Source organism: Rattus norvegicus, chromosome 1, assembly GCF_021556685.1.
Source record: "Rattus norvegicus strain SHRSP/BbbUtx chromosome 1, alternate assembly SHRSP_T2T, whole genome shotgun sequence".
Lineage (NCBI taxonomy): Eukaryota > Metazoa > Chordata > Mammalia > Rodentia > Muridae > Rattus > Rattus norvegicus.
The window spans coordinates 147,445,642-147,468,569 of record NC_141534.1 but is presented as its reverse complement, the minus strand read 5'-3'; the positions used below and the strand labels follow the sequence as shown (position 1 = coordinate 147,468,569).

The window sequence follows — 22,928 nt, the reverse complement described above, 5'->3', positions numbered from 1 at the left end:
AGGCTTATTTATATTTATGGAGACATAAAGCTGAAGGCCAGGACTCTACTGTAGAGCTCATACCAGCACTAAGGGCACAGAGTTCTTACACACGTCACCCTAGCTCCAGTGCTTTCCTTACTGCCTCTCATGGCATATTCTCTACCTTTATCACTCTTATTTTCAGTAACGTGTTTGCTTTCCTGCCTTCACAAGCCCTTGGTAGGAACTCATTAAATTATTAATTGGCACTTTTAGATTTGGCCCTATACTTGGATGTCTGACAGAGACCTCACATCTAATAGATCTAATAGCAACTTTTGATTTCCTCTTACACGCATCCTTACTCAGAAAATGATACTGCCAACCTTCCAGGTGCTGTAGCCAATTTTTTTCCTTCTTACCTCCCACCTAACCCACAAGCAAATACCATGCACCATACTTCAGCAACAAACAGCATCCATCACTTTCCCTGGATTCTGCCTGGCCTGTAACAGCCATGGTCAACAGAACAGCCAAATGCTGCTGTGAAAATATAAGTCAGATGATGGCCTCTCAACCTGCTCCAACAGCATCTTGTCTCATCCTGAGTTGATCCAGTCTTCTTGAAGCCCACACAGCCTGCTGGACCTCACTGGCACGTCTTCCCCATAAGATTCTCTCATACCACGTCTGCCATAGCACCTACAGATCTCCTTACCATTCTTCCAGCATTCTGGTCATGCTCCTGCCTCAGAACTTGTACCCTTCCTACTTTCTCTAATCTATAAGACTTTGCCCACCTGATGCATACCAATAATTCCATAATCAGGAGGCTGAGTTGGAAGCCAGCCTGGGCTACACAGAGATTCAAGATGAAAAGACAATGAAGAGAAGAAAAGAAAGATTCTTGTTATGGGTCTCTGTGGGCTTCCTCGTGTCCTACCAATCGTTGATCTATGTATATGCTCTTCATGATCTCCTCATCCCTAATCTCCAGCCCTTTATTCTGCTGTTTTCCATAATAGCACTTATGACCACTGAATATATGGAACATATATCTATTTCCTTATTTGTTTAAAAACCCTACTGTGTTTACTAGAAGGTGACCCACCATTAGAATGTCACTAGATCATTTGTCCAGAGTTAAATTATTCAGGGATAGTCAGAAACTCTCAAGCTTAATATTTGACAAATATGCAACATGTTTGTGTGTGGTTTCTAAGACTAGAGGTGGGGGCTGGAGACTAAAGGCAGGGTACTATGCATACTGAAAATATGCTTTACTACTTCTCTACCCTAGCTTCTGAAACTCTCATAAAGAAAGACTCATAAGGAAAGGATCTACCTGGAGTAGCCTTTGTGAATCGTGGATCCCTACAGAAACTGATTAAGTCTAAGTATTTCATCAGTGAAAAATACCTCCTGGTCTAGTCCCAGGATCATCCCAGACATCTGAGGGTGAGAACAGTGAGAAGCCAATGGAGATGAAAGACTAGCTCTAAGACTAGGACCTAGGACCCAAGAGGAAGATGCAGGTTGATCCTGAATCATAACAGGATACAGATCTATGAAAAGACTAAGTCCCATTAAATTATGTATTGTAAAGGTGCTGCATGCTGTGTGAGCCTTACCACAATAACGCTGGTGTGTTACAAGAAAATGGAGAAGGGACTGAAGAGAGTGCTCAGTGTAAAAGCACTGGCTTTCAGAGGACCCAGGTTTGATTTCTATTTGACCCAGGCTCACAACTGCCTGTAACTCTAGTTCCAAAGGATAGAACACTTTCTTCTGGAGTCAGAGGATACCACATATGGTATAGAGATACACACACAGACAAAACACCCATGCATATAATAGAATAATAATCAAAATTTAAAAGAAAACAAAATAGAGGTGGAGGGAATAAGAATTATCCAGACTATAAAGAAGACTGAGAAGCAGAAAGGAGGCAGGCAACAGAGTCATAGAGCTGGGGTGCAGATAAGATCTGATACATTGTAATCTGCACTTACTCTACCTTGCCTTACTTGCAGTGGTCAGTAATACCTGGGCCTCCACTTGTGAGAACAGAATCCAGACACTTGAGAGAAAGGAGACAGTACTCTTTGCTCACACACTGCCTTAAGGAATCCCTCCCACTGAACTTTATAAAGCATCGTGCCTTGGTTGTAAAAACTCCTCAAAATTAAGCAGGAAACAAAGAACCTCAAACTTGCTAGAAACAAAATCGCCATTCCTGGGAGGAGAAAGTAGCCATTCTACAGGACCACTGAATCCTGTATCTCTAGTGTCACTGGTGGTTCAGAAGCTGTCCCTTATCGACCATAAGCAAACAAGAATTGCAAAGATTTGAAAGCTGAAATGTTACAGGAACACAAAGACACACTGCTAGCTTTGAGATCTCTGTGGCTGGCACCAGTGAAAGTAGGGGCTTTTCTCAGCTGCCCCGACACACACACAGATGGTCCTAGCTTACAATGGGATTACGCCACAGGAAACCCATTTATTTTAAGTTGGGAATATAAATAAAAGATGTAACCCTAGGGTTGGTAAGACAGTCTCTTGGGTGAAGACTGCCAAGCCTAACAACCTGACTTTACTCCTCTGAACCCACATGATTAAAAGAACCAACTTCTCCAAAATTGTCCTCGTCGTCTTCATATACACACTATGAGAAGTACAAGCACACAAATTAAATAATATTAAATTTTTTTAAATTTTATAAATGACCAATCATCTTGGTCATTTATACACTGTCAGTGTCTTCAAACACACCAGAAGAGGGCATCAGATCCCATTACAAATGGTTGTGAGCGGTGCTCTTAACCACTGAGCCATCTCTCCAGCCCCTTGCTTTGTTTTTAGTAAGCCTGATGTGGAGGTACATGCCTCTAACTCCTTGTGGGATGGAAGCAGTATTTACTTTAAGCCCAGCTTGGACTGTGTGAGACCGTGTCTCAAAAACAAACAAAATATATGATACCTAGCCTACTTATCTGGTTTGAATGTATCCTTTACAACTCTTTTTTTTTTAAAGATTTATTCATTTATTATATATAAGTACACTGTAGCTGTCTTCAGACACACCAGAAGAGGGCATTGGATCCCATTACAGATGGTTGTGAGCCACCATGTGGTTGCTGGGAATTGAACTCAGGACCTCTGGAAGAGCAGTCAGTGCTCTTAACCACTGAGCCATCTCTCCAGCCCCCTTTACAACTCATATTTAAATTTAATGACCATGATGACAGTATTAAGCAGGTAGGACTTGATTTTTCTTCCTTTGAGGTTCAGAAAATGATAGAAGATCTCACATAGCCAAAAATGACCTTGAACTCCTCCTAACTCTTGCTTCTACCCTCTAAGGGCTAGGAATATATGAAGTCTAGGGGGGGTCTCTTGAGAGGAGACTAGGCCTTAAGGGTTCTGCTCTCATGAATGGAAAAATGGAGGCAGGAATGGTTCTTAGTAAAAATGGGGTTCAGCCAGAGTTCTTTGTCTCACATACATGCCTTCTAGTTCATATCATACAGCACAGAGGCTCCCAAAAGAGATGGGATGTGGCTCTTTGACTTTGGAATTCCCAGCCCCAAGAACATGAGCCAAATAAATTCTTGCCTACACGATTCAGTCCATGGTATTTCTCTTACAGCAACAGAAAACAAGATGGAAAACAGCCCCGCCAAGCAGCATGGACTGACCACACAATACATTGTACCGTATGGGTAGTTAATCTATGTGACCTCATGGCTAGCTACCAGAAACTGTGGCACACTGCCACTGCCCAGCAAACAGCCAGAGGACAATGAGAATCCAAATTACAAGTTGTGTCTCTACTGAATGCATATCACTTCCATTCAGACCAGAAAGTTAGGCACTCAATGTACCCTTCCCTTTCCTATCCTTCCCTATTCCCTACTCCATGTGCTATCAATCATATCCCTCCCTCCCTCCCTCCCTCCCTCCCTCCCTCCCTCCCTCTTTCAATCATCTCTCTTCTCTCTAGAGACCTAGATGGTCTCTTCTTATTACTGTTCAGCCCTAAGGGCAGTCAGCCTCTGCTCTAGCCTTAATCTGTAGCAAATCGGCCCCAGCTAAAGGAGCCTCTCACCAACATCCAGCTGTATTCACCAGTGTGCCCCTGTAATGTGCCTGTTGCTCTAAGACAGTGGTTTTTGACCTGTGGGTCCCAATCCCTTTGGGAGTTGAACAACCCTTTCACACGTGTCACATATCAGAAATCCTACATATCAGATATTTACATTATGATTCATAACAATAGCAAAATTAGTTATGGAGTAGCAATGAAAATAATTTTATGGTTGAGGTCACAACAACATGAGGAACTGTATTTAACAACCACAGCATTAGGAAGGTTGAGAACCACTGCTCTAAGGAAATACCAGGAAATATGTCCAATAGTATATCACTATGTACCTTTCTAACATCAGACAAAATGGAACAGTCAGGGTTCTTATGCTGGCTGGCTGCCTAGACATGAACCCTGTGGCCCCTGCTAATAAGGAAACTGAGGCAAGAGTACTTGAACCCAGGAGCTTGCAGCTAGCCTTAGTAAAACAGTAAAAGCCTATCTCAAAAAGAGGGGAAAAGCCCTTATCTTACATATTTTTTCAAACACATAAAGTGAAACACTATATTACAAGTATAATGATATGATACATGGGATTTGCCTCAAGAATAACAAAAACAGGAGAATGACACAGGAGGGCACATATGAAACAAGATTGGCCATTAACTGAATGATGCTTTTAATCAAATTATTTTCTACAACACATAGGTTTCAAGAAAATAGTCCTTTGCCTCCATGGGTCAAACCAGATAATCCTGAAAATTATATCCATCAGGACAGATTGTAATAGTAATAATAAAGGGAAAATAACAACTCTTGGTAAGAATGTGTGAAACTAGAATCCTCGTGCATTGCTAGAAAGAATATAAAATGGCATTGCTTGCTGCTGGGTGGTGGTGCAGGCCTTTGATCCCAGCACTCAGGAGGCAGAGGCAGGATCTCTCTGATTTTGAGTCCAGCCTGGTCTATAGAGGTAGTTCCAGGACAGCCAGGCTACGCAGAGAAAGGGTCTTGAAAAACTGAATGAATGAATGAATGAAATGAATGGAATGAATGGATGGTATTGCCACTATGGAAAATTCCTCAAAATTTTTTTTAAAAGAATGCCAAATGACCCAGAAATCCATTTCTAGGCGTATGAGCCAAGCATAAGAACACAGACCGTTAATATCACTATCAAGGGGCTAAAGCAGGAAAGTCAAGTTCAAGGCTAGCTTAGGCTATACAGCAAGATCCTGCCTCGAAATAAACACATTCATTCTCCCCCTCCAAGGCCTCAAAATATTTACATGTTCCTTCACAGCACCCACATTTACAATATCCAAAGGTAGGGCAAACTCACGCATCTATCAATGAATGAACTGATAAACAAAATGCCAAATACATAAAAGTGGAATGGTATCAGCCTGAGAACCAGGGATTTAATAACTCAGTGGTAGAATGCTTGCCTAGCTTAGAGACAGAAAGGAGAGGAGGAGGGCAGGAGTGGGAGAAGACAAGAAGATTCAGACACACCACAATATGAACAAATCTGGAAGACATGATATTAGGGACAATAAACAAAGACAAATATTGAGTGATTCTATTTACATGACATCCCTAAGGCAGGCAAATCCATACAAAGAAAGTAGAATGAAGGTCGCCTAGAGCGGAGGGACAGACAGGTGTTGTCCAAAGGAACAGAGCTGGGTGGTGGTGGTGGTGATGGCTGCATGACTGCAAGTTACTTAATACCACGGTACATTTAAAACTAGGAGACTTTGTAGTATTTTACCACCAAACAAAAACCAATGAACAATAAAAGCGTTCTTGTAGCCAAATTCAGCTCTTCAAGGCCAGCTCAGGTCAACCTAAACATCATACCTTAGTGAGGTTCTCAAAACAAGGGTGTGGTGAGCGTTGCTGGGGAAGTATAGCTGCGGAGAAAGGACAAACTACCTACGCACATCGTCTAGAGTCCAATCACCACCTATGGAAAGAAGAAAAACAAAATCTTTGTAAATGGGTTTAAAGATAAATGTTAAAAGGAAGGAAGGAACTTAAGAAAACTAGTAACTAGTAACAACTACCCCAACAAGCCTGAGGAAAAACCTCTAAGTTCAAAGCCGGTCCCAAAGGCTTAACTTCCAGCCCCAGACCTGCTCCCCTCTACCTAGCCCAGCACGGTGGTGAGAATCATTAGGGGAACTTGTATAAAACTTACTTGCCACCAAGAACTGCCTGTAGCTGCCTATGTCCTTGCCTATATCCTGTTACCTACCTTTCCTGAAAGGTTTAAGAGCTTGAATCACTACCAAATTTAGTCATGTTTTCTTATTAAAGGGTTTCATTGCTCTTGTTGGGTTTTTTTTGTTTGTTTTCTTTTTTTTTTTTTTTTTTTGGTTCTTTTTTCTGGAGCTGGGGACCGAACCCAGGGCCTTGCGCTTCCTAGGCAAGCGCTCTACCACTGAGCTAAATCCCCAACCCCTTGTTTTCTTTTTTAATAAGACACGTCAGTCTAGGGAGTAAAAATGTAACAGTAGTTTCCAACCCCAATAAGCCTGTAGAAAGCTATATGTCAAGACTGGGCAGATAGCGTTGTACAAGCTTATTCCCCAGCTATGAAACCCTTTGCTACTTGTAGTTTCTTCTGGCCACATGGTTTTGTTCCATCTTGCTTCCTCCTCCGCTTCCACCATCCCTTTCCCCCTTCCTCTCTCCACCTGCCCCCATTTCCTAAGACCTCCCAGCCCACTTTTCTCCTCCACTATTCAATCACAGCCTTTATTTGATCAGTTAAAATGGAGAAAAGGTTCACATGAGATCACCAGAGTACGTGACCAATCGAATGTTCATTTGGGGTGGGGGATGGGAGGAGAAACACCTCTAGAGGAAGCAGAATTAACATCAGAATACAAACATCAGGCAATCCATAACCGAAAGAGGAAGGAAAAGGTTTCATCTCTTTAATTTCTTTTTTTGTTTTCTTCCAGGCCTGACCAGGAAGTCGCTAAGTAGCCGGGCTGGCCTCAAACCCATAGAGATCCTCCTACCTCTGCCTCTCAAGTGCTAGAACTAAAGGCATGCATCACTATGCCTGGCTTTTTCTTTTTTTTTCTCTTTCTTTTTTTTTTCTTTTCTTTTCTTTTTTCTTTTTCTTTTTCTTTTCTTTTCTTTTTTTTTTTTTTTTTTGAGATTTTATTTATGTATGAGTAGACTGTAGCTGTCTTCAGACACACAAGAAGAGAGCACTGGATCCAATTACTGATGGTTGTGAGCCACCATGTGGTTTCTGGGAATTGAACTAGGATCTCTGGAAGAGCAACCAGTGCTCTTAACCACTGAGCCAGCTCTCCAGCCCTGGCTTTTTCTTTAAATATGCTCCTTCTGCCCTTTGCTGTCTCAAACAAACAAAACATGAACTAAAAGAAAGTGTAACATCAAAATTAGGACAAAAGCTAGAGGCTGAGAGCTGAAAAGGTAAGAGTAGGTGCTGGGTTATTGTCCGGTGGCAAATAAGTTCTGAATGCACCTGGTTATTCACTCCAAGTGAACCTTAGTGCCTCGAGCCATGGGTCTCTGGCCTATTAACCAGAGCGCCTCTGGTGTGAATAAACAACCTGGCTGCAGAGAAGGGGCTAACAGACTCACGGCCTTACTGACCCAGGTTGGCTGTTTCTCCCAAGTCACTGAAATCGTAGACTCTGAGTTTGATGTAATAACTCTGCCCTCATCCAACAAGAAACTTAGCAGTAGGTGGACCACAACTAGCACTCAAAGCTCTCAGGCTCCTGCCTGCTTCCAAGACCAAGGTGCCCTTGGACTAAAAGCTCTGAAGCTTCTAGGCATTTTTCCCACTTCCCAACATTGCATAAATTTTCCTTCAGTTTGGTATTGAGACATTGATGCTCTTGTCATAATTATGACACACCTTAGTGTTGTAAGACCAGGATTAGAAATCATTGTTCTAGTATATCTTTCTAGATTAGAGGGTTTTTTTTTTCAACATCAGAAACATAAAAGCCTGTCAGAGATTCCAGGAACTCATTACATTTAAGCCACTCTACAAATAAAGAAGTAGAGGTCCAGAGGTGAGGTAACCAGATCGGAAAAGGTAGACAAATTGAAAAGAATTTTTGTTACCTGAAAGGTTCCCAGCATCCCTGACAAGATCACAAGACCCTGACCTAAGGCCTTCCATCACAGGGCCTTCCAACACCTGCTCACACTAACGACTGCACTCCACCCAGTGTACTCACCTAGCCACTGGATCTCTATTCAGTGCTAAAGAAAGGGCTTATCTAACCTTTAATCAGTAATTCTCATCCTGGATGAACTCCTGACTCCAGTTCAGACCAATTGTGCCTCAGTCTCTAAGGGCCTGCACTCACCTTTCTGTCTTCTTAAGCACTCGGACCTGCAAGGTGTTTCCATTTGCTTTTCTCTCCATGTTGATTACCTCAGACATATGCACAGCAAGTTCTCCATCAGATCTCTTTCCTCATCCACTAACCATCTAAATTCACTCACTCTGTCTGTGTGTGTGTGTGTGTGTGTGTGTGTGTGTGTGTGTGTGTGTGACAGAGAGAGAGAGAGAGAGAGAGAGAGAGAGAGAGAGAGTGAGTGTATAAATGGAGGTCTGAGTAGGGTACCTGGGAGTCCGCTCTCTTCCTTTATCACATGATCCCAGGAAGGAAACTCAGGTCATTAGGCTTGTCTGCAATTCTTACCCACTGAGCCATCTCACCAGCCCTAACTTCTTCATTTAAAACAGAAATCTGATGGGCAGTGGTTCAACACCTTTGATTCCAGCACTCAGGAGGCAGAGGCAGACAATTTTTGAGTTTGACACCAGCCTGACTTACAGAGTAGAGTCCCAGGATAACACAAAGAAACTGTCTCAAAAAAAAAAAAATTAATGAATTAAAATAAGAAAGTGAGGGACTGGAGCGATGGTTCAGTGATTAAGAGCACTGGCTACTCTCTCAGAGGATCCAAATTCAAGCACCCATTGCGGCTCACAGCCACCTATAACTCTAATTCTAGGAGATCCAATCCCATCTTCTTGCCTCTGCAGGCATCAGGGTCATATATAGTGCATAAACATATACACAGGCAAATATCCATGTATAACAGAAAAAAAAAAGAAAGAAAGAAACTCAGAGCTGGAAATGTAGCTCAATAGTATAGGCTTTGTCTAGTACATGGGAGACCCCACGTTCAACACCCAGTATTATCAAAGACAGAAATCTCTCCTTAAATCCACCAACCCACTTGATTTCCTTTTTGTACTTTTCACCACTTCTCATATTCAGTACTTTCTTGTTTATTGACAATAAGTCCCTAAATTCCTAGGAAATAAGATCTATAAAGGGAAGAGTTTAATCATGTTCTCTGCTACGTTCCCAGTGCTTAGAATAGTGCCTGGTATACAGCCAATCTGCACATCAGAACCACCAACCTCAAACCATGACTTGCACTCAGGAGCCTGAGACAGGACAGGGGCCTTCCAAGTTTGAAGGCAGCTGCAACATAGAGACTCTATCTTTAATTTAAAAAAAAAAAAAGCCTAATAAAACAGAAACTATTTGGAAATAAGTGTTTCTAGTCAAATTAATCCCTTTAAAGGGCTTGTGAGTCAGATAATCTGTCCTGAGAAACAGAGCCATAGAGACTGAAAGGAAGCAATGGAACGAGTGGATTTCAGATAGAACCCTAGTGTACCCAGAGCCATAAGATAAAGGATTGCTCGACCAGGCAGGGACCTGTTCTCAGCAGACCAGAAAGAACAAACAGGATCTTCTCTGGGGTGACAGTCCGAGAAGAGACCACCGAGGAGGTGACCCCTACTCACCACCCCCCATCCACCTAAGGCAGCCTCTGGCTTCCTACTTCCTCTTCACACCTCAACTGCTTCAGAGGCTTGTTTGATACCATGAAGATGTCCAAGGTTGGGGCACTGCGAGCCTTTGTCAGTAGCTATGGTGCAGATGTACCCCTGTCATCATCGAGTCTCAGTGACACCATTTGTTCCCTCCCAAATCTGCCTTCTGACCTGTTGTCTCACTCCTGACCACCTCTGGTCTTTCCCTATGGCATCACTTTGTGTGACTCTGAGACTAATTCCCCTCAAAACTACATCATCACGTGATTACTAAGCTCAAACAAAACAAACCTAAAATAGTTTCTTTCTGCCTACCACCTCAGATTTCACCAAGGCGAGGCTTTCCAGAAGCCTCAGAATCTAGGCCTAGACCAAGTCCTCTGATCTGATACTGCAGCAGCTGCTGCTTCACCTCCTCAGGACACCTAGCCACTGCCTTCCCTGTTACATCGCTAGTAAGAGACCAGACTGGAGACTAAACAGACTAAATCATGTCCAACGTCTACTCCTACCAAGAGCAATCTCCTTCTCCTCAGAGAATCTCTTCTTCCTTCTTTTCATCTTCCAGCTTCCAACTCTATTCCCACGCCATCTACATCATATGTACACTGCATACATATGCACATACATTCATTCATTCTGCAATGGTATTGCCAGTTGTAGTAGTTCATCAAGGTAACCTAACACCCAGGAGACAAGGCAAAAAGGCTGCAGTAAGCTTACGGAAAGAGACACTGGGTCATGACAGGGATTCAGAAAGTCTTTTTCAACTGTAATTCCTATTCCCAAATCAGAAATTGGAGAGAATATATCTTCAGTTCTGAAACAAATGGAAGAGCAGTGTGGATAAGGAGAAGTTTTAGGCAGATGAGCAAACAGAAAAGTCCTGAAGCAGGAGCAGAGGGAACGGATGAACAGGAGGTAGATGATGAAAGGCCACTGCAAAGACTTCTGCTTTTAGCATTTATGCTATTTTTAATTATGTGTATGTGTAGGTGTCTCTGTAGGTAGGTGCACATGTGTACAGGAACCTGAGGAAGCCAGAAAGGTATCATGCAGTCTGGAGCTGGAGTATGAGTGTTTGTCAGGTGCTTGTCCTTTGCAAGAGCAATATGCACTCTAACCACTGAGCAATCCTCCAGCCCCTAGGACTCAGGGCAAGGGATGATACAGTCTATACTTTATGAGAGATCTGTTTTCTCCTTAAATAATCCTCAAATCCTTCAACTGAACAGTTATTAAAAAGGGGGTGGAGAAATAATCAAATTCCACCTCTATTCCAAAGCCTTCAAATCTAATGTCAAATACAGTTTACCCTTTGACCCTGCCAATAATATCAGATAGGCCAGGTATCAGAAGAAAAGGTGGCTTAGAAGCCTGGGACAGGGAGGCAGTACTGGCTCACACCTTTAATCCCAGAATTTGAGAGTCAGAGGCAGGTGGATCTCTGAGATTGAGGCCAGCCTGGTCTACAGAGCTAGTTCCAAAACTTCCAGGCTACAAAGAGAAACCTTGTCTCACAAAACAAACAAGCAAACAAACAAAAAACTACAACATAAGATAGCCATGAAAGTTTCTAGCTGAGTATAGTAACCTTATTTCTATATTAGGTACCCACTATGTGCCAGACTTTGCTTCAAAACAGACTGTTCCTGTCCATGTTTGGGAAACTATAGTCCTAGCACGTGAAGGTAGAAGCAGAAGAATCTGGAATTCAAGGCCAGACTCAGCTACATAGAAAGTTTAAGGCTGACCTGCTCTACAGGTTACCCTATCTCAATACCAAAATCAAAAAAGTTTCTTTTAGGGCCCAGAAGATGGCTCAGTAGATGAGAACACTGACTGCTCTTCTAGAGGATCCAGGTTCAATTTCCAGACCCCAAATGGCAGCTCACAACCATCTGATTTCCAGTTCCACCCTACCCAACTCCCAGGTAGTTTACTCTTTAATGATAAACTACTAGGAGTATAACATGTCCCAGGAGGTGTAAATAATTTTTAAATTCTCTCTAGGTTAGAAATGCGAAAGTAATGGCATATAATCCTGGAGTGCAATGAAGTAGGCTTTTGTGAGTGGGGCTCCCAGTCAGAGAGCACAGGGTCAAAGAACGGCGACTGAGTATGTAGCTCAGTGATAGAGTGCTATCCTAATGTCCAAAAGGCCATGGATTGAATCCACAGCACCAAAACCAATTAGAATTGGGTGTGATGGGGGAGCAAGTAATGAAAATGAAGTTATACGACTGCCACCATGTCCTTCCAAATGGTGTCACTCTATTCTGGTGCCAGAGGTAACCAGCCACCTCAAATGAGTGGCACATAATCACCTTCAGAAAGAAAAGCTCATGCAAGAAACCTCAGGTCTAGAAATAAAGTGTTCTGTCTGTAATTGCTTGCAGAGAAAGCTCCTAAGCAAAGTTCATCTCACATGATTTCTTTATTCCTATGAAACACAGTGCTCTGGGCTGGGCCATTGGTAACACTTGACTGTACCTAGACTAGCAATGATGTGCAGGTGCAAAAAAAGCTTCTACCGGTCTTGAGATACGAGTAAAATAATCTTGTGCTAGGTATAATCAGAGAGGCTGAGGCATGAGGACTGTGAATTCAAGGACTCAGAGTTGCACTAGGGACACATGGTGAAAGTTGGTCTCAAAACAAACAAGGAGCTTGGCGTGTGATGTATGAATATAATGCCAGCACAGAGGCAAAAGAACCAAACATTCAAGACTGGCATATACTACAGAGAGATTTGAGGCTAGCCCAGGCTATACGAGACCCTGTCTCAAAAAATAAAAAAGTAAAAAACTAACCAGTTATGCTGGTACAAGTTTTTAATCCCAGCACGAAGAGGCAGAGGCAGGTAGATCTGGATCTCTATGAGTTTGAGGCCTACCTGGTCTACATAGCAAGTTCCAGGCCAGCCAGGACTATATAGATTGACTCAGTCTCAAAACAAAAACAAAAACAAAAGCAACACACACACACACACACACACACACACACACACACACACACACACACACACACATGCATACACGTACAAGGTTAAGACAGAGAGCCTTTCCTGACCAATCTAAACAGCTGTTTGGTACCCATTCCAAGGCTTCTCTCTCCTCTGGAATGACAAAGCTGGGGCTTAGTTTTGTTTTCAGACTTTGGGATAGGATGGGCTGTAGTTATGACCAACCCATACTTTCTAAATTGATTGTTACAATCAATTTGTAACATGATTGTACAATCACCTTGTCCTTTGCCTTGTACAAGTTAACACCTCTGACTTGATTAACTGAATTGGCAGAAAGGGGAATGTTGTAAACTTCAGCAAGTGAGGGTGTAAACATGAAGCCACAACCAACCCCGCTGGCTCCCACTCAGATAGTCCATGATATCCCTGCATCCAAAGACACAAAGGAAAGACAGTTCCACCCCACCCAAAGGGTCTAAAAGCCCCCAGAAAGGCAGAGATCCTAGGAATGCATGCTAAACTTACACATGAACCCAACTCTCTTCCTTTGCAGAGTCTTACATTCCAAGACTCTATACCCTCAAGACTTCTGGCATCTTGTGTGAAAAGGAGAGTGAGCCCAGGAGTCTAAGCAGAAGACAGCCCAGACCACAGTGGAAACCAGGTCACATCAGAAACAAACGTATCTTTTTTTTTTTTTTTCTTCTTTTTCTTTTTCTTGGTTCTTTTTTTCGGAGCTGGGGACCAAACCCAGGGCCTTGCACTTCCTAGGCAAGCGCTCTACCACTGAACTAAATCCCCAACCCCGAAACAAATGTATCTTTAAAAGCTTTCATAAGAAAGCACTCAAGCCAAGGGTGGTAGTGCACTTAGAAGGCAGAGAGGCATGTGGATCTCTTGAGTTCGAGGCCAGTGTGGTCTACAGGCTTCCACAAGGCCTTCAGTGTTTGTTTCCAAAATTCCAGGATAACCAGAGCTACACAGAGAAACCCTGTCTTGAAAAACAAAGAAACCGGGGTTGGGGATTTAGCTCAGTGGTAGAGCGCTCGCCTAACAAGCGCAAGGCCCTGGGTTCGGTCCTCAGCTCTGGAGGGGGGGGGGGGGGGAACACATAAAGGAAGGAAGGAAGGAAGGAAGGAAGCCAAGGAAGGAAGCCAAACCGGGTAACTATGTGGTGGTGCCTGCCTGTCATTCTAGCAGTGGGGTGTGGGGGGAGTGGGATTTTATAATTCCAGATTAATCTGTAATCCCCTGGGCAGCTAAGACAGAATGATTTTGAGTTGAAGCTACACTAAAGATCCTCAACCACCACCTCTATGAACACCCCCCAAAAGAGACCCAAGTTAGGCTCACACTCTACTCACTACACCAGGTTCTCTGGATTCAAGGACTATTTCAGTCAGAGGTGCTAGCCTACTAACAAGGCAAGCCACCTCAATGCACATCTAAAAGCACTTCCCTTCATGGCAGCCCAGGAGATGCAGTCAATTCCAACATCAGATTTCTTTTACAAGACACAGCTCAGTTTCAATTTTTGTTTCCCTACCTTCAATGTTTGTCTCCAAAATGAAAGTAGACCTACTGAGTACTTATTTTTTTTATGATGATGAGATATTAAAGCCTTTATAAAATTCAAATGATAGGAAAAAATACAAAGCATAAAATTGAAAACTATACACTCAGAGGCAATACCTCATAGAAAACTGTTCTCCAGGGGAGACACCAGCACGCAGGTTAGGCTTGGTGCCTTCTTCAGATGAGTCTACTTTGTGTGAAAGATCCTTAGAGCTACCTCTGGACTACTCAAAATGTTCAATTAAAAAAAAAAAAAAAGCCAGATGTGGTAGCCCTTTCCTTTAATCTCACCAGGTAAAAGGCAGAAACAGACAGATCTCTGAGTATAAGGGCAGCCTGGTCTATATGAGTTCTAAGACAGCCAGGGCTATGGAAAGATATTCTTCCTCAAAAAATTAGAATAAAATTCAGCAAACATTTTAAAGTTTCAGAATCTTTCAGGAGTCCCAATAACTCTGGAAGTTTTAAAACTAAATATAGGCTAAAGCCATGTGGACTTCATACACACATCGACTTGAGACAGGGAATCACTTGGCTCCTGGCCACACGCACACATATTCACTCCTCTTCATTCAACCTTGTGAATCTTTTCACAGCCACAAATAGACATTACATCCTGTCTTGTCTACTGGAGTATGTAATCAGAATGAGGGGCCACCGTTACCTCTTGATAGAACACCCACAGATTCTGAAATGCACAGTGTAAAGGACTTAACTAAAGTCACACAGTAGGATAATCCAAACATTGATGGCAACATCAAACTTGAAACTCAGTCTTTTACTTCTCTGGGATGCATATGCTTTGGATAAGTTATAACAAAGTACACTTTTCTATTGTCAAAATAAAAGCAAATTTGTCTGAAAAAAGAAAAACCTTTCTTAAACGTAATGACCTAGGGTTGGGGATTTAGCTCAGTGGTAGAGCGCTTGCCTAGGAAGCGCAAGGCCCTGGGTTGGTCCCCAGCTCCGAAAAAAACAAAACAAAACAAAACATAATGACCTAATGAATATTACATCCTACATTCCTAGGGCACACAACAGACTAGATGCTCACAAACAGAAAGACATAGGTTTTAGGTACATGCAATTATTCTACCTCATACGCACCAATTTTCAGAATTCTTTACCATTCAGAATGTTCCTATTTTTATAGAAAAAGGAAAAGTTAAACAAACGAACATAGAAAAAGAGATGTAAATAAAATATCTAATGCAAATACCAAAAGGACTGGGAGATGAAACAGTGGTAAAACACTTGTTTATCATACACAAAGAATCTAGGTTCAATCCACAGCACAGCAAATTACAACAAAACAAATATCAAATAACAAACTGGGCGTGGTAACCCATGCTTGTAATTCTAGCACTTGAGCATTTGGGAGGCAGAAGAATTAGTTCAAGGCTAGCCTGGTCTACAAAGTAAGTTCCAGGACAGCCAGGGCTACACAGAAAAACTGTCTCAAAGAAAACTAATAAATAGATGGCTATTATATAGTTCTGAATACAGGATTTATCAGCAACCTTTAGTTCCTTTGTATTCCATTCGCATATCTCTTTTACATGTATATATTTTAGAGATTTTTTTATAAAGATTTTATTTTAAGCATGTGTGATATATGAATATACATTCATCCAAGTGTAGGTGTGTGCACAAGTCAGGTACCCACAAAAGCTGGACAAGCCCATCGGATCTGCTGAAGCTGGAGTCACAGGTGTTGTGAGTCTCCTCATATGGACAAGAAACTGAACTCAGGGCCTCTGCTAAGCAGCAAGTGTCCTTAACTGCTGAGCCCTCTCTGCAGCCTAAATTTTTATAGAGTTTTAAAAAGAAAAAAATTCTACAGCCTGGGTTACTTCCTGAACAACTCCAATACATATGCCCATACTGTTACATAGCCAAAACTACCCACACCGCGCAGAACGTGCATATACTTTCTCTGTTAGCCTAGTTAGAAGAACCTTTCTCAGGGTATTTCCTTTCTTTCTAAAATTTATTTATTTTTCTTTTTTAGCTAAGAAAAGATCTCTTATGTCATAGCCTCAAACTTGGTATAACCCAGAACTTGTCAACATTTCATTTTTTAAAGTTATTCTTCCTCTTTCTTAAGTTTCATAAGTGTAAGATCCCATCCAAATAATACAGCACTGTTCACTCTATTAATAATTATTACCAACTATATAGAGCAGTGCTTGAAGAAAGGCTAACATAGAAAGATCGTTCATGTCCATGAAGCCTGAGAAAAGCAATGGGAATTGAGGAGGGAGTTTGTTAGCTGCCTAGCCCTAAGCAGAAAGGGGAAGTGAGCTGGGAATGATGGCCAGAGGACAGAAACATCTGTCACTCTACAGTTCCATTTTCATGGTCAGTGAGGAGTTTAGTTTACTCATCAGTCTCCACGTTTTCTTAATGAGTCAGTCTCCCTGACCTGAATGAGCTGAAAATCTTACTAAACTCAAGTTCTGGTCTCAAAGCTAGGAACAGATACTGAATGAAGCCCAGGGTTCCGAAAAGACAAAGCTGCCCCAAGCTGACAGAGATCATTGCTCTCTAGCTACAACACCAATCATGGAATGCATGTGCTGTATCTAATATTCTCTGACACTTCACCATAGCTTGCAAATAAAATACAAACTTCTTAACCTGTCTCTCGCATAGCCCAGTTATCTAGCCTTATCTCCAGACAATGAGGTCTCTAATAACTGCAATTCCGTGTTCAGGATTCTTTACCTAGAATGTCCCTCACAATCTTACTAACCTGAAAAATTCTTATTCCTCCTCCAAGACCCACTTCAGAAGCCACCTTTTCTTTTAAGTCTTCTCTCTCCCCTTCCCCCCAAACATTTTTAGAACCTCATGTATCCCAGGCTGGCTTCAAACACTGTGCATAGCTCAGCTACTGATCTTCCTCCCACCTTCCTCTACTCTCCAGGTGCTAGTACTACAGGCCTGGCTACCACAATTGGTTCTCAATAGCTCATTAACCACCACCAAATCAGAGAATTTAAATAGAAGTTATAATTCACTGTTAAAATAATTGACTTTTCTTAGATACACTACTGAAAAAAAAAATGGTACCTAACAGTTCTCACCTTGTACGTTCTAGCATAGTATCAAAACCCAAAATGAGATGTCAATGTTAAATGATCGATCTTGGGGACTGGAGAGATGGCTCAGCAGTTATAAGCACTAACTATTCTTCCAGAGGTCCTGAGTTCAACTCCCAGCAACCACATGGTGATTCACAACCATCTGTAATGGGATCTGATGCCCTATTCTGCTGTGTCTGAAGACACTGACAGTGTGCTCACATACATACAATAAATAAATCTAAAAAAACGCCCTAAATAAAGTAGGTTTTAAAAAAATAATTGATTTATGGAGCACAGCATTGGCGTTAAGAGAAAAAAGAAGGAGTTGGGGATTTAGCTCAGTGGTAGAGCGCTTGCCTAGCAAGCGCAAGGCCCTGGGTTGGGTCCCCAGCTCTGAAAAAAAGAAGAAAGAAAAAAAAAGAGTAAAAAGAAAGGAGCTAGTTACACAAAATTCAACAATTGGATTAGCACAAGGTGTAGGTGGTACTCAACTTTAATCACAGCACTCAGGAGGCAGAGGCAGTTGGATCTCTTGAGTTCAAGGCCAGTCAGAGCTACACCTAGAAACCCTGTCTCAAAATAAAACAAAACTGATTTGTCTGTTTAATCTTTTCCAAAATAGTCCCAGTATAGCTAAGAAACAGCATTTTTTTTTTTTTTTAGTTATGGCAACTAATATTTGAACAAGTAATTCTATAGCTCAATCTAATCTACATAACTCTGTGAAATACATACTTGCATTGAAGATGAGGAAACTGGAGCATAGGAAGGCTAGATGGTTTAAGCCTATGGAGTAAAATGTAAAGTCCTGGGGTGGTGCTGGAGAGATGGCTCAGTGGTTAAGAGCACTGACTGCTCTTCCAGAGGTCCTGAGTTCAGATCCCAGCAATCACATGGTGGCTCCCAACCATCTGTAATGAGATCTGATGCCCTCTTCTGGTGTGTCTGAAGACAGCTACAGTGTACTTACATATAATAAATAAATAAATCTTTAAAGTCCTGGGGTTGGAGATGGCTCAGTGGGTAAGAGTACTGACTGTTCTTCCAAAGGACTTGGCTTTGGAAACACCCACAGGGCAGCTCACAGCACATCTTTTAACATTCAGATCTGACACCCTCACACAAGCATACACACAGATAAAACACTAGTGCACCTAAATAAAAATAAATCTAAAAAGAAGTAAAGTCCTGTAGTGTGACTCCAAAGCCAGAGTGCACTGGAATCAGACGGGCCGGGTTTAAATTTGGCCATGTTTCAGTTGCACAGTGGACACATCATCTCACCCCTGGGCTTGTTGCCTAGTAAATGGATGCGAGAGCCTCCTAGGGAGTACAGGAGTAAGGTAGCACTAGCTACCCACCTAGCAGACACTCAGAAAGGCTACTGCATTCTCCCTTCCTAAAAGCTGCAAAGACCTTACAGAGGACAGGATGTGCGCTATACTCGAGATCTTTTAAACAGAAGAAATCCTTGCCTTATCTAAGTCAGAACAGAGCTGGGGCCAGAGGCCTTATAAAATGCAAATACTCTTAATTACCCTAAGTTACAATTCAAACTAAAGAGGAAAAGTGTCCCCCCCTACACCCCAGGCCTGGGTGATCAGACAGGCCCAGCTCTCCACAGACTTTTATCTCCTTTCTTTCCTCTCTTTCTTCTTCTAGCCCCATGAACCTCTTTCACTTCCTCCAAGTTGCCAAACTGAGTGCTGTTCCCCACATGGTTACCACTTAAACCTTCTTTGGGTCGTGACCTAATGTATGGTGCTTCTTCAGGGCCCCCAATTCAAATAATTCTCTTCCTCATCTTTTTTTTCCCTCCTTGAACTCAGGGTTTATAAATTTTATGTTGCTATTTCCTTCAGAGTATTGTTCTAAAAACTATCTGGGGCTAGGACTCAAAGGCAGAGTCTGTGCTTAGCAGGAAAGCCAGAGGATTGATTTCCCCCACTGCAAAAACAAACCAACCTGAAACATACTGGGGGGTGGGGGGGGACAGAGTGACAGAGACAGAGAGACAGAGGGAGCCCTTCATAGACACTTTGCCATTGTAATATTAACTAAATCCTCACTGAATCCACGAGTGCTGGTGTCTAGTTATCCCAGCATTCAGAGGCTGAGGCAGGAAGATCTAGCTATCTAGCTGGGCCAGTCTGGAAGACATGCCACCCCTTTACCTCAGATTCTCTTTCTCTCTTTCCCCCTTTCCCCTTAGTATTTGGTGCTTCGTAACATGCATGTTTATTAGACACTGTACTTCTCACACATTAAAAGGAAAACTCTCCAAGGGCAGTTATTTTTCATTGCTCGCCACATGGAAAACATTTATTTGCTGACAAATATATATACTTTTTTCTGGAGCTGGGGACCGAACACAGGGCCTTGCGCTTGCTAGGCAAGCGCTCTACCACTGAGCTAAATCCCCAACCCCCAAACATTTTCTTATTACTGGACTTTGTCTCTAGGCCAAGATCTCCAACACTAAAACAGAGGTGTCTTTCTGGTGGACACAGTATCTCCAAAACCTAGTTCTGTCATGACACATACTACAAATGCTCAGGAAAAAAAAAATGTTTACAGTCAGGCATGGTTGCTTGAAGTCCCAACTAATGGGGAGGTTTAAGACAGGAGCTCAGTGGCCAACCTGGTTAAAAGTGGAAATGGGGGAGGGGTAATGAATCAAAGCCATCTTCAGTGGAGCAGTAGAAATGGTCAAAAAAAAAAAAAAAAAAAAATAGCACCAGGCTTCCCTTCTCTTTCAGTGTAATGTACCTGTCAGTTTAGCAAACAGACTTCTGAAATCGCACTCAGTACCATCAGGCCAAGCACATTGTGTGCTCAGCCAGTGTACACCCGACACAAGCACACTCTAGCTCCTACACGAACACAGGCCACAGGCAAATCCTGGTCCAAACCCATTTTACCGACCCAAGTCCCACTCTCCTAAAGCAGAAACTATCTAGGCTTGTCCTGAATACAAAACATGTTCCCTGGGTGGGCCTGTAGGTTTATTCCAACCCTGGACTTTTAATGTCACCTCCGGCCTGCTCATAAAAATAGTTAAAAATCCCTGACCACCTCCAATAATCCTACGGTTCTCAAGAGCAAGCATACCTAAGGTCATATGGACCCCTCCCCCTCACAAAAGCTGATTCAAGGCCAGGAGGCCATCTGTCCAGCAGACGCTCTCCTGTGCTCCCCCCCAGGTCACACGGAGCCTTTTCCCCCCAGCCCCTCAGTTGGCAGGAAGAGTCCCCGCAGAGAAATAAATCTAACCCTGATCAACAGGCCTGGTCACCCCCCTAAGAACCCTAACTCTGGAGGAGGAAGACCTGTCTGCCCCGGAGAAGGATCCCCCGGGGTCAGAACTTGGGCGAGGCTGAGGGGAGATTGAGGGGCGCCGAGGAGGGCCGACGTTCCAAGCGTCTGCCCGGTGACGGCACCCGGTCCTCGCGCGGCGGAGACCGTGGAGCTGACAGGGCGTCCCAGCCGGGTGAAGTGCACCGTTATCCTTGCCCGGGCCGGGGGCTCGGCGGGCGGCCGCCTGTCGCGCGCGGGACGACAGCAGAGTGCCCGGGCCGCCCCGGATCGGCGGGCGGCGGCGGCGGAAGGGGTCCGGGCCGGGGGCGGGGTAGGGTGGTGGCCAGGGCCCGCCTGGCGGCGGTCGGGGGAAGTGGCTGCCGCCTGGGGCGGCGAGCAGGGTCCACCAGGCTACAGGGCCGGGCCGGGGCGCGGGCAGAGCTCGCTCTCCTCAGACTCCCCTGCCCGAGCTGGAGCGGCCCTGGTGGTGGCCTCGCCCTGTCCGGGCGGCGGGGGGCGCTTACCTGGCGGCGGCGGCCGCAGAGGCAGGCCCGGGGCTCGGCCGCGCGCGTCCCCAGCGCCGGCTGCGGGAGCCACAACATGGCGACGGCGGTGGCGGGCGGGGCTGCGGCTCCGGGGGCGGAGCGGGGGCGGGAGCCGGGCTGGCGGCGGGACCTGGCTGAGGCCGCGGGTGGGAAGGGCGGGCGGAAGGCGACTCGGGCCTGGGCACCGGCCAGGGCAGTGCGGCTGAGGAGCTGCCCCGGCCCGGCCCGGCCCGGCCTGGCCCAGCGCCGCTCTGTGCCTTCCGCCTCCCGCCTTAGGCTGGCGCGACCCTGGCGACGCTGACTGCGGGGAGGGGGTGGGGAGGACGGCGCGGCGCTGAGCTCGACCGGGACTCCGACCTGGGCTGGCTCCCGCCGCCGTCAGCGCGGCCTCTCTCGCTGTGAAGCGCTGACGCGCCTCTGAGGCCTCGGTGCGGCCCAGGCCGCCCGCCTGAGGAACGAGTTGTGCCTTCGAGACTGCGGGCCGACGGGACGCCGAGCGCCTCAAGAGCTCGGATAATGTCTTCGCTTAGACTTGGGCGAGCCGGGCCTAATCACCACTGTTGAGTGAAAGGAAGCAGGAGTGGAGTGGGCCGGGGCACTCAGGTGCGCCTTAAATGGCTGATCATCGCAGGCTCTAAGGACTTGCTTGCAGGCGCCGGGCGCTCAGACTCTGGGGGAGCCAAGGGACGCTCGGAGAGTAGAATGGGGGCGGGAGACTGATAACCTCTCAGGGTGGACTGGCAATTCGGGGTTCATCAGGGAAGCTATGACTGCAGGGCAAGAACTCGGGGAGGCGGACAAAAAATTACGAGGTTGACCCGCAGGACTTTCCAAGAACCTGGATTAGCTGTGCACGCAGTATTAAGGCAGCAAGGTCGGACTGTGGGAGCTGTTCTGGCTGCCAGGCAAGATTGCTAAGCATGAACAAATTCCTTCTGAAGACCACCAGGAAACCAGGAAAGAGCCCACACTTTGCAAAAGGGCCGGAACTGACATTTAGCTGGGTACTGAGTTTGCTGAGTGCCAGGACTTGACAGAACAGAACACTTGGATGAGGAGTTTGTTAGCGATGAAGTAATGAAGGCAGTTAAGAGAAATGATTCTTTCCAGAAGTTTGGGAGGGAAAACTAGGCCTCAGACTTAAGGAGGAGTAAAAAAAAAAGGTTTCTTTTTTTTCCAATTTCAAAGAGAGTGAGAGCTCAAGTAAAGGAGCCAAAGGTAGATAGAATAATTTATAGTTTATATCCCAGAAAAGATGGGAAGGAGGAAGTCCAAGGAAAAGGCGTTTTGTCCAACAAGTCTTAAGGGTGAATAAAGATAGAAATATGTGTCCCGTGTGGTAGTGCATGTGTGTAATCCCAGCTCTTGGGAAAACGAGGCAAAAAGATCTTGAGTTCAAGACCAGCTGGGATTACACTGTCTTAAAAGCCAAGAAAGGAAGGATTTTATTTATTTGAGGCAGGGTTTCTCTGTGTAGCCCTGGCTGACCTAAGACTCCGCTCTGTAGACCAAGTTGCCTTCAACTCATGATACCCGCCTA

General features: G+C 44.4%; 1 protein-coding gene across 8 annotated transcripts in view; it reads right to left on the bottom strand.

The window, feature by feature from the left end:
* The window catches only part of Zfp592 (zinc finger protein 592), a 50,116-nt gene extending 28,673 nt beyond the window's left edge, over nt 1–21,443 (bottom strand). For 4 of the 8 annotated variants that reach the window (XR_015685228.1, XM_087655570.1, XM_087655613.1 and 1 more), the window contains exon 1: nt 21,368–21,443. The gene's annotated coding sequence lies outside the window, so the exon portion shown is untranslated. 8 annotated transcript variants of the gene reach the window in all.
* Nucleotides 21,444–22,928: the final 1,485 nt, after the last annotated feature.